The following is a 10564-nucleotide window of genomic DNA, read 5'->3' as shown; positions in this document are numbered from 1 at the left end:
CTCGCTCTCCCCCTCCCCTCCGCGGGCCGGCCGGCGACCCCCGCCCCTCGGGACAACCCCCCCCCCACCCCAGTCTGCGGTCGCGCTGGCCACAGACCCGGCCCCGAGGGGGCGCTGGAGGGCAGCGACCGGGGTCCCCCGGCACCGCGCACCTGGGGAGGGCTGGGGGGTCCCCCGCAGGGGTCACGATCGCCCGCGGTGGCCGAGCGCAGCGCCTTCAGAGGGCTCCGGTCGGGGGAAACGTCTGAGTGACCCTGTAGTAGTTAGTGTCCAGAGCGCGGAGACGGCGCTACCACCTGGCCGGGACCCTCCACCCGACCCCTGCGTGGCCCAGGTCCCCCGCAGCGGCGCGCGTGGGAGGCGCCCCGGCGGTGTACTGCAACACTCTGATCCCTCTGCGCCCAGCGAGGACGGGGACACCGAGACGACCAGGAACGGCGTCGCATGTTTGGAGGAGTGGAGTTGAGGGGGAAACAGCCCTGACCCTCTCAGGGGGCCGCGCGCGTGGATGCCCCACACCTGGACCGCGGCGGTGCCAGCGTCGCACCCGAACGCACCCCAACGGCGGTGACGCTGGGGGTCCCGGCAGCCCGCATTCGCCCAAGCCGTTCCAGTTTAGGCCACGACGGGAAAAGTCTGGGAGCCCAGTTCTGTGTCCCCCCGCGCCGCTTCAGCGGAACAGCCCAAGAAACTTCCTGTGGTTCAGACACCTTGGTTTGTTGCAACTTCGGGCGCAGAATGTTGGAAAGTGTGGGTGCACTCACTGAAAACGGAAAGCGTGGTCCCAAGTTTACAGAAATGCTAAAATGCAAACCAAAAAATAAATTCTCTTTTGATTTCTCTCCTCGCAGAAAGCTGGCGAAAACACGTTTTATGATCGTCATCTTTCATTGATTATACACACGTGTGACTTGGAGTTTCCAGTAGTAATACTGTACTTTGACTCTCCCGCACCTCATTGAACGAGTAATTAAACAAGTCCCCAAATTCCTTAATCTCAATATGCATATGTAAACAAAATCTGTATAGGATACAAAATAAAACGCGCAAGTGGAAAACAATTGCTTTTCAAGTGAGTTCGAGAGTTGGCGCAATGAATTCGGCGTTTTTGGAGGAAGAGGCTAGAAATGAAAGTCCCAACATTTAGAGAACACGCGTGTCCCCAGGTCTTGCGCTGCTGGCCAGGGGCCTCAGTTTCCCCAAGGGGAGGCCCCTGACGTCGGGAGCGGGGTTCACTGCCTCCCCAACGCAACTTTAACTCGCCGGTGGGTGGGAGCGCGCTGGCGTCGGGGGGCACGTCGTGAGCCTCCACCCCAGATGCGGTGACGCCGCGCAGAGCAGGGCACTGCGGATCTCCGGTAGCCAAGGGCTGCCTCCGCGTGGGGCGCCCCAGCCAGCGCGCGCAGTAGGCCGGCCGCCGCGCGGTAGCTCCGACCGCACCGCCCGGTAGAGGGCAGCGGCGCCCCGACACTCGGGTCCTCGGGTCCCCGCGCACGTGCCCACCGGCGCACCCGGGCCCCCGCGCCTGGCCACGCCCTGTCCCGGAGTGAGGCCCCTGGCGGGAAGCGACATTGCCACCGCGGGACAGTCCTGTCCCGAGGAAATGCGACTTCTAAGGATGCCTCCACACTCTGGGAGGCGGTGGGAGTGGGGGGGGGTGCTTCCGCCTTCCCCTTGCACGTCTATTTCTGCGGTGGCGGGCAGGCGAGACCTAGGAATTGCGCTAAAGGTGGCTAGACAAATAAAATGTGCAGGGGCTTTAAAAAAAAAAAAAGAAATCCCTCCCATGGGGAAGGCTCAAGGAAGGATCAGGGAAATGGTTTGGATTTGATGCAGATGTTCTCAATCTAATTATCGTGTAGATCCCGTGGGTTTGAACCAAAAAAGTGAAATATATATGACCTGTGTAATACTCCCGAAATACATCTGGTTGGAATTCAGGATTCTGAATCCATGGCAATATTTTAGAAATAAATCTGATGACTATTACCCTTGTTACATTTCTGGTTATATTTATATTATTTACATGCTAACCTGACTTAGTACAGACACACTGTATTGGATGGCCCAGAGGTTAACCTCTATTTAAATACAATTTAGATTTCTCCCACCAAAGCTTTGGGTTACATAAACCTTGTTGCTCTCTGCAGGGGGTGGGAGGGGGAGGAGTTTAGAATAACTTTCACCAGCACCATAAAACGTTACTTTGTAAAAAGAAAATCACTCAAAATAAACCACTGATCAAAAGTTATTTGGGTTGAGTGAAACAGCAGAGACCTAAAAAAAGTTTTAAAATGCGCTTTATTTTCTTGAGCAAGTATAGACACAGAATAAAAGCAAATTGTATTTATTTCCAAAGACTATTTTGTTTCTTTTTTATTGTTTCAGATTGACTTTCACCCTCACCACTGTAAAAACCCAAGAGTACCCACTGGCAGAGTGGATCTACAAAGCTGTACACTGCATAAAATATTTAGAAAATATTTTCTAGGTTTTAGGACCTAGATTTCCACTGGCACCTACAAAGATGGTACAGTAATGGCTATGACCTACCAGAACACAGTGTGAGAGGCAGGTAAGTTCTCAAGATAAATGGCCCAGTACCAAGAAATACCTCGGGCACCTGGATGCATAATTAATATTACTTAGAATGAAAAACAAGGAAAAAAAAAATCCACAGGCATTTGGTTACTTTTCGATACTCAGGCTCTTCCTTTAGGGGATGAAATCTCACAGTTTCCAAGTATATGACCAACTTGCCACCCAAGCTTTCAAAATCAAGCCCCCAGTCATCAGATGGAGGAACTGACCAAGATGATGTTTGTTCCTGACGCCTTTGAATGAAATACAGCTTAGCCCCAAATAAGGTAACTAAATAATTAATATTTTAGTCCACAATTCCTAAATTTCTTTTCTGGCCCGTTTTATTTTGCCTAAAAAGTGTTAAGTAGCCACATGGGGGATGTGATAATACTATCTAATTTAACTTGCAGAAAATTGTAAAGTGCTTTTGGGAGTTCATTCTTTCCTGTCCTCCTAACACTAGTGGATTTTCCTTTCCCTGACATCCACATACATTTTATTAAATCCACTAAGGTTTAAAAAAAAAAAATTGTCCAATTCTCCAAAATATGGGTAGATTACTACTAAATTGGCCCTCTTTGGCAGACCCAAGAAATGCAAATGTGTCACGTTGTTTTCTAAAGATTCAAATTTAGAAGTTGTTCTGTTATATTTCAGCTAATTCCTTGAAGGAATTAACTATCAAGAATTTCTTCCACATTGAAAAATGTCTTACACTGTATTATTTTAAAAATCAATTTTGGACTCATACAATATAAGTTTCACCTAAAGTTAAAGAAAACCTATCCGCCAAAAAGAATTTGGGGAATAATCGCATAATTTTTACCAAGCTAGAAGGAAAAATGAAAAAAACTGCCCCAGAAATCAGAATACTTTAAAGGAAAAATCAAGAGGTTCAATTCTAAAACCTTAATCCATTTCTGAATTATTTTTTGCATCCAAAACCTAGAACAAGTTCAAATAGTTTCACAAGAAATGAATCAGAAACAATCCATAAATGGCGAAATGCTTACATCATAATTTGTTCATAAACAAACATTACAAGATATATATGAAGCTATTTTGAGCATGGTATAAGGAATGGCATACTCTTAACTACATAACAAGAAGTTCAAAATTATATCAAGGTAGTCATTCAAGCTTGCCTGAATGTTTAAATGTTTTAATGCAGGACTAAGGCCAGACAGAAGTTTTGAGACAGTTTTTCTTTACATTTGAAAATCGCCTTGCCGCTTATATCCAAAGGATTAATGAAAAACCAGAGGGGCAATGACCTTGTCTTTGGTGCTGCCTGTTTAGAAGTGATTTGGCCAATAGACTCACTGGAGAAAATGAAAGGAAGATTCGCAAGATTCTTTTTTTTTTTTTATTTTTTTTTGAGCCCTCAAGAAAACCACCAAACTACTTTTAATTGCTTTGTTTTAAAATAGGATTTTATGTTAATTATTTTAAGTACACTATTCGCTGTACTATATGTAAAAACCCACCAAATAAAAGTACACATTTTGCTACATGTAATTACATGTATAGTACATCATTCATTTCAATACCCTGAATGTATGTGTAGTTATATAATTGTACCAAAAACCTGCCCAACTTGTAAGAACAAACTACAGTGATTTCTAAACAGTAGACTCCTGTTCACCACCCTTCCACTGTATCTCTGGTGACAGCATTTCTCGGTCTCCAAGCCCCTTTTAGAAATCTTCAAAGACTTCATGTCTGGCCCACCATTTCCCCCTTCTTTCCACTTCTGGACAGCATATGTTGATGACATTCTCTCTAGGTATCTTTCCACACCTCTAATGATTATGTTCTGTTCTCTCCGATTTGTCTTAAACAAAAAAAGTGTACAGCTTGGCCTCTTAGATGGAGATGGCTTACGCTTTGAAAATACATCTATGGCGGAGAGGTGGCTCATGCCTATAATACCAGCACTTTGGGAAGCCGAGGTGGGCAGATCACTTGAGATCCGGAGTTCAAGACCACCCTGGCCAACATGGTAAAACCCCGTCTCTACTAAAAATACAAAAACTAGCCAGGTGTGGTGGTACGTGCCTGTAATCCTAGCTACTTGGGAGGCTAAGGCAGAAGAATTGCTTGAACCCAGGAGGCAGAGGTTGCAGTGAGCCAAGTTCACACGGCTGCATTCTGCCTGGGTGACAGAGTGAGACTCCATCTAAGAAAGAAAGAAAGAAAGAGAGAGAGAGAGAGAGAGAGAAGGAAAGAAAGAAAGAGAAAGAAGGAAAGGAAAAGAAGAAAATACATTAAGCTTAATGGACTCAACTCCTCCTTGCTTTGGGACATCCAAGTTTCTAAGAGACCTGGAGCTTTTGTTATCAAACAAGCTTCCAAAGCCCATCGCACCAGCCACTGACCTGTGGCTGCTGTCTCTTTCTTACCAAATTTATATTCTACTATAAATTTGGCTTTCTTTTCTCTTATTTTAATTTATTTTATTTTATTATTTATTTACTTTTTGAGACAGAGTCTCGCTCTGTCGCCCAGGCAACAGTGAGTGGCGCGATCTCCACTCCCAGGTTCAAGCGATTCTCCCACCTCAGCCTCTGGAGTAGCTGGGACTACAGGCGTGCGCCACCAGACCTGGCTAATTCTTACACTTTTAGTAGAGATGGGGTTTCACCATGTTGGCCAGGCAGGTCTGGAACTCCTGATCTCAAGTGATCCGGCAGTCTCAGCCTCCCAAAGTGCTGGGATTACTGGCATGAACCACTGCGCCCAGCCTCTTTATTTTTTGAGACAGAGTTGTACTCTGTAGTCCAGGCTGGAGTGCAGAGGCACCATCATGGCTCACTGTGGCCTCAATCTGCTGGGCTGAGACCACAGGCATGTGCCACCACGCCTGGCTATTTTTTTCTTCTTTTTTTATACAGACAGAGTTTCCCAGGCTGGTCTCCAACTCCCAGTCTCCAAGGATCCTGCCACCTCGGCCTCCCAAAGTGTTGGAATTCCCAAGCGTGAGCCACCACACCCGGGCCTACATTTTCTTGATATTTCGAGTTTATTCGAATATCAAATCTCACTTTTCCTTTTGTATCTCCCCCACATCATGAGACTCCCACATAGATGTCATATTACCCATTTCCTGTACACAATTAAAATAAATGCCATCCTCTGTGACTCTCACTGATGTCATTGCTGAATCACTAGAAATTAATAGGGTAACAGTAGCTTGAAAGGGTTTGAGATATGTAAAACACTATATAAATATTATTATTAACTTGCTTAATGTAAAGTTCAAGTTCTGTGCTCAGACTTATACTAATTTCTTTGCTTTCCTCCTGGGAGATATGAACCGTGTGCATTTTATTTACATTGAGCTTTCATTATTAATATTGCTCTGTTATAAGTTTGCCATCTAATATTTTAAACAACAAATATGTCCCTGGTGCTAGGCCACGTAGGGTATAGACATGGGTTGGAATTTTTTTTTTCCAGTTCTATTCATCATACAAAGCAAAATATTTTTCTACACCCTCTTTCATGACACATCTCCACAGTTATACAGTTGGTGTTGAATGAAGATTTGTTTTCATGAAATGTAATTAGATTTTCTTTTGTCATAAGCACTGTCAGATTGTATATTATTTTTTTCCTGAGTAAGTGTGGTTTGCAAGATTTTGAAAGCTTGTTCCGGTCAGGCACGGTGGCTCATGCCTGTAATCCCAGCACTTTGGGAGGCCGAGGTGGGTGGATCACCTGAGGTCAGGAGTTCCAGACCAGCCTGGGCAACATGGTGAAACCCCGTCTCTACTAAAAATACAAAAATTAGCTGGGCATGGTGGCGGGCGCCTGCCTGTAGTCCCAGCTGCTCGGGAGGCTGAGGCAGGAGACTTGCTTGAACCTGGGAAGTGGAGGTTGCAGTGAGCAGAGATCACGCCATAGCACTTCAGCCTGGGTGACAAGAGCAAAACTCTGACTTAAAAAAATAAAAAAGAAGAGAAAGGTTGTTCCCGTGGAAAATAGGAAATAGAAAGCTCGTATTTCTAGCAGGAGTAGAAAACTTTTTCATTCCCTCAAGTTCCATGCATGTGAAATATTTGATGTACTGTCAGTTTTTGAGAGTCTGTATTATAATATCTTTATTTTATTTTATTATTTATTTATTTTTTTTTTTTGAGACAGAGTCTTGCTCTGCCACCCAGGCTGGAGTGCAGTGGCCGGATCTCAGCTCACTGCAGGCTCCGCCTCCCGGGTTCACGCCATTCTCCTGTCTCAGCCTCCCGAGTAGCTGGGACTACAGGCGCCCGCCTCGTCGCCCGGCTAGTTTTTTGTATTTTTTAGTAGAGACGGGGTTTCACCGTATTAGCCAGGATGGTCTCGATCTCCTGACCTCGTGATCCGCCCGTCTCGGCCTCCCAAAGTGCTGGGATTACAGGCTTGAGCCACCGCGCCCGGCCCTATAATATCTTTAAAGGTTTATGAAGCTAGCTTTAACCAGCGTAGAATCTCAGGGGATGTCAACATTTTGTTTTTGTGTGAGAGAGGTGAATGGCAGAAGGAAGAAGTGAGGAAAGTAGGCCTCGACTCTAGGACTTACTTTTTCTTATTAAAATATTCACCCCCACACACAGGCACACACACTTGTATAATTTGAAAAGCCTATGTGGGCCTGGCACGGTAGCTCATGCTTATAATCTCAGCACTTTGGGAGGCCGAGGTGGGCGGATCACCTCAGGTCAGGACTTCAAGACCAGCATGGCCAACATGGTGAAACCCTGTCTCTACTAAAACTACAAAAATTTGACCGGGCGCAGTGGCTCATGCCTGTGATCTCAGCACTTTGGGAGGCCGAGGCGGACGGATCACGAGGTCAGCTAACAAGGTGAAACCCTGTCTCTACCAAAAATACAAAAATTATCCGGGCGTGGTGGCAGCGCCTGTAGTCCCAGCTACTCCGGAGGCTGAGGCAGGAGAATGGCGTGAACCCGGGAGGCGGAGCTTGCAGTGAGCCGAGATTGCGCCACTGCACTCCAGCCTGGGCGACAGAGCAAGACTCCATCTCAAAAAATAAAAAAATAAAAATAAATAAAAAAATTAGCCCGGCGTGGTGGCTATAATGCCAGCTACTTGGGAGGCTGAGGCAGGAGAATCACTTGAACCCGGGAGGCGGAGGTTGCAGTGAGCTGACATCGTGCCACTACACTCCAGCCTGGGCAACCGTGAGAGATTCTGTCTCAAAAAAGAATGCTAGGGAGAAAAACAGGCTAACTCCTAAGAGTCGGTGTCTCTGGATGATGAATTCATAAGTGACTTATTTTCCTTAATATTTTTGTGTTTTCTTTTCTTTCTTTCTTTCTTTTTTTTTTGGAGACATGGGCTCACTGTTCCCCATCCTGGAGGGCAGTGGTACAATGATGGCTCACTGCAGCCTCGAACTTCTGGACTCAAGTCATCAGGCATACAGCACCAAGCCTTGCTAATTTTTTAAAACAATTTTTGGTAGAGACAGAGTTTCTCTATATTGCCCAGGCTGATCTTGAACTCCTGGCCTCAAGCCATCCTCCCTCCTCGGCCTCCCAAAGTGCTGGGATTACAGGGATGAGCCACAACACCCAGCCTTATTTCTATATTTTATGTATTTTCTACATCAGTATATACTACCTGTATAACGCAGGGAAATAGTAAATGTCTTTTTGTTTTTTTGTTTTGAGACGGAGTCTCGCTCTGTCGCCCAAGCTGGAGTGCAGTGGCCGGATCTCAGCTCACTGCAAGCTCCGCCTCCTGGGTTCACGCCCTTCTCCTGCCTCAGCCTCTGGAGTAGCTGGGACTACAGGCGCCTGCCACCTCGCCTGGCTAGTTTTTTTGTACTTTTTAGTAGAGACGGGGTTTCACCGTGTTAGCCAGGATGGTCTCGATCTCCTGACCTTGTGATCCGCTCGCCTCGGCCTCCCAAAGTGCTGGGATTACAGGCTTGAGCCACCGCGCCCGGCCAATAGTAAATGTTATTTAAAATAAGGATACATTAGAGCCTATGTCATCTTTTTTTTTTTTTCTTTTTTGAGACAGAGTCTCACTCTGTCACCCAGGCCGGAGTGCAGTGGTGCGATCTCAGCTCACTACAACCTCAACCTCCGCCTCCCGGGTTCAAGCAGTTCTCTGCCTCAGCCTCCAGAGTAGATGGAATTACCGGCGTCTGCCACCATGCCCGGCTAATATTTTTGCATTTTTAGTAGAGACAAGAGTTCACTATCTTGGCCAGGCTGACTTCATGATCCACCTACCTCGGCCTCCCAAAGTGCTGGGATTACAGGTGTGAGCTGCTGTGCCCAGACTTTTCTTTTCTTTTTTTTTTTTTTGAGACAGAGTTTCGCTCATGTTGCCCAGGCTGGAGTGTAATGGCACGATCTCCCCTCACACTGCAACCTCCGCCTCCTGGGTTAAAGCGATTCTCCTGCCTCAACCTCCTAAGTAGCTGGGATTACAGGTGCCCGCCAACACAACCAGCTAATTTTTTGTGTTTTTAGTAGAGACAGGGTTTCACCATGTTGGCCAGGCTTGTCTTGAACTCCTGACCTCAGGTGATCCACCCGCCTCAGCCTCCCAAAGTGCTGGGATTACGGAGGGGAGCCACCGTGCCAGCCTTTCAGCTCTTTAAACAGTAACTTAACTCTAATCTAAAAGGGATCCTGTGATCTAGTGATTATAGTAGGCAATTGAAAACAGAGAGGGAAAAATCACATCCTAATTTTGCCACTGAGTCACTGTTTCACTTTGCCTCAGGTTTCGGGCCTGTAAAATGGGAATAATTAACACTTTCTTGTAAAATGCTTTGGAGCATTCCAAGGAAAGACCTTATGAAGGTGTGAAGTGTTGTTCTATTAGTGCTAATTGAAGTGAACATAAAATACAAAGGCATTTGAGAGAAATTGAAGTCATTATGGTCCAGTTGAGGAAGGCAGCAGACACAGTGCCAACTGCTGAACTGGATCTGTGAGATCTTTGTCTTCTTTTTTCTTTTAATTGTTTTTACTTTTTTTTTTTTTTTTTTTTTTTTTTTTTTTTTTTTTTTTTTGAGGCAGGGTCTCGCTCTGCTGCCCAGGCTGGAGTGTAGTAATATGATCATAGCTCACTACAGCCTCAACCTCCCAGGCTCATGTGATCCTCCCATCTCAGCCTCCCAAGTAGCTGGGACCACAGGCATACACCACCATGCCTAATTGTTCAATTTTCTTTTTTTTTTTTTTTTCCGAGATAGAGTCTTGCTCTGTCACCAGGTGGGAGTGCAGTGCCACAATCTCGGTTCACTGCAACCTCCGCCTCCCAGGTTCAAGCTATTCCCCTACCTCAGCCTCCCAAGTAACTGGGGCTACAGGCATGCACCACCATGCTTGGCTAATTTTTTGTATTTTGGTAGAGGTGGAGTTTCGCCATATTGGCCAGGATGGTCTCGATCTCCTGACCTCGTGATCCACCCACCTCAGCCTCCCAAAGTGCTGGGATTACAGGCATGAGCCACTGTTCCTGGCCTGTATTCTTTAAAAGGTTTACTGGGGGGCAGGTACGGATGTCACCAGTAATGCTGGAAAGCCCATTGTCCAATCACCAAACACTATGTGTTGCGCAAAGTGCTGTATCAGACACTAAAGAAAACCAACCACATGGCAGAGGTGGACTAAGTCCCTGCCCTTAGAAGCTTACAATTTAGTTGGGAGTGGGAACAGGGCAGTAACATGTGAAAACAATAATGGACTGGGCACAGTGGCTCACGCCTGTAAACCCTGCTAAGACTGGTCTAATATTCAGCTTCCATACCTATCTACCCAGGAGCTTTTATTTCAGAAACGGGGCTGAGACCCACCAGCCCTATACAGAGGAGTCGAGTTTCCTGTTTTCTTAAATGTCATGCAAAATAAAGTCAACAACTGTTCCTGAAGCCCGTATCAGTCTGGTGATATTGATGGTGGTGGTGGAGGTGGTGGAGGTGGAGGAGGTGGTGGTGGTGGTGGTGGTGGTGGTG

This window comes from Rhinopithecus bieti, unplaced genomic scaffold, assembly GCF_001698545.2.
Source record: "Rhinopithecus bieti isolate Rb0 unplaced genomic scaffold, ASM169854v2 scaffold_42772, whole genome shotgun sequence".
Classification (NCBI taxonomy): domain Eukaryota; kingdom Metazoa; phylum Chordata; class Mammalia; order Primates; family Cercopithecidae; genus Rhinopithecus; species Rhinopithecus bieti.
The sequence above is the reverse complement of the archived record's forward strand: the minus strand, read 5'-3'. Positions refer to the sequence as shown.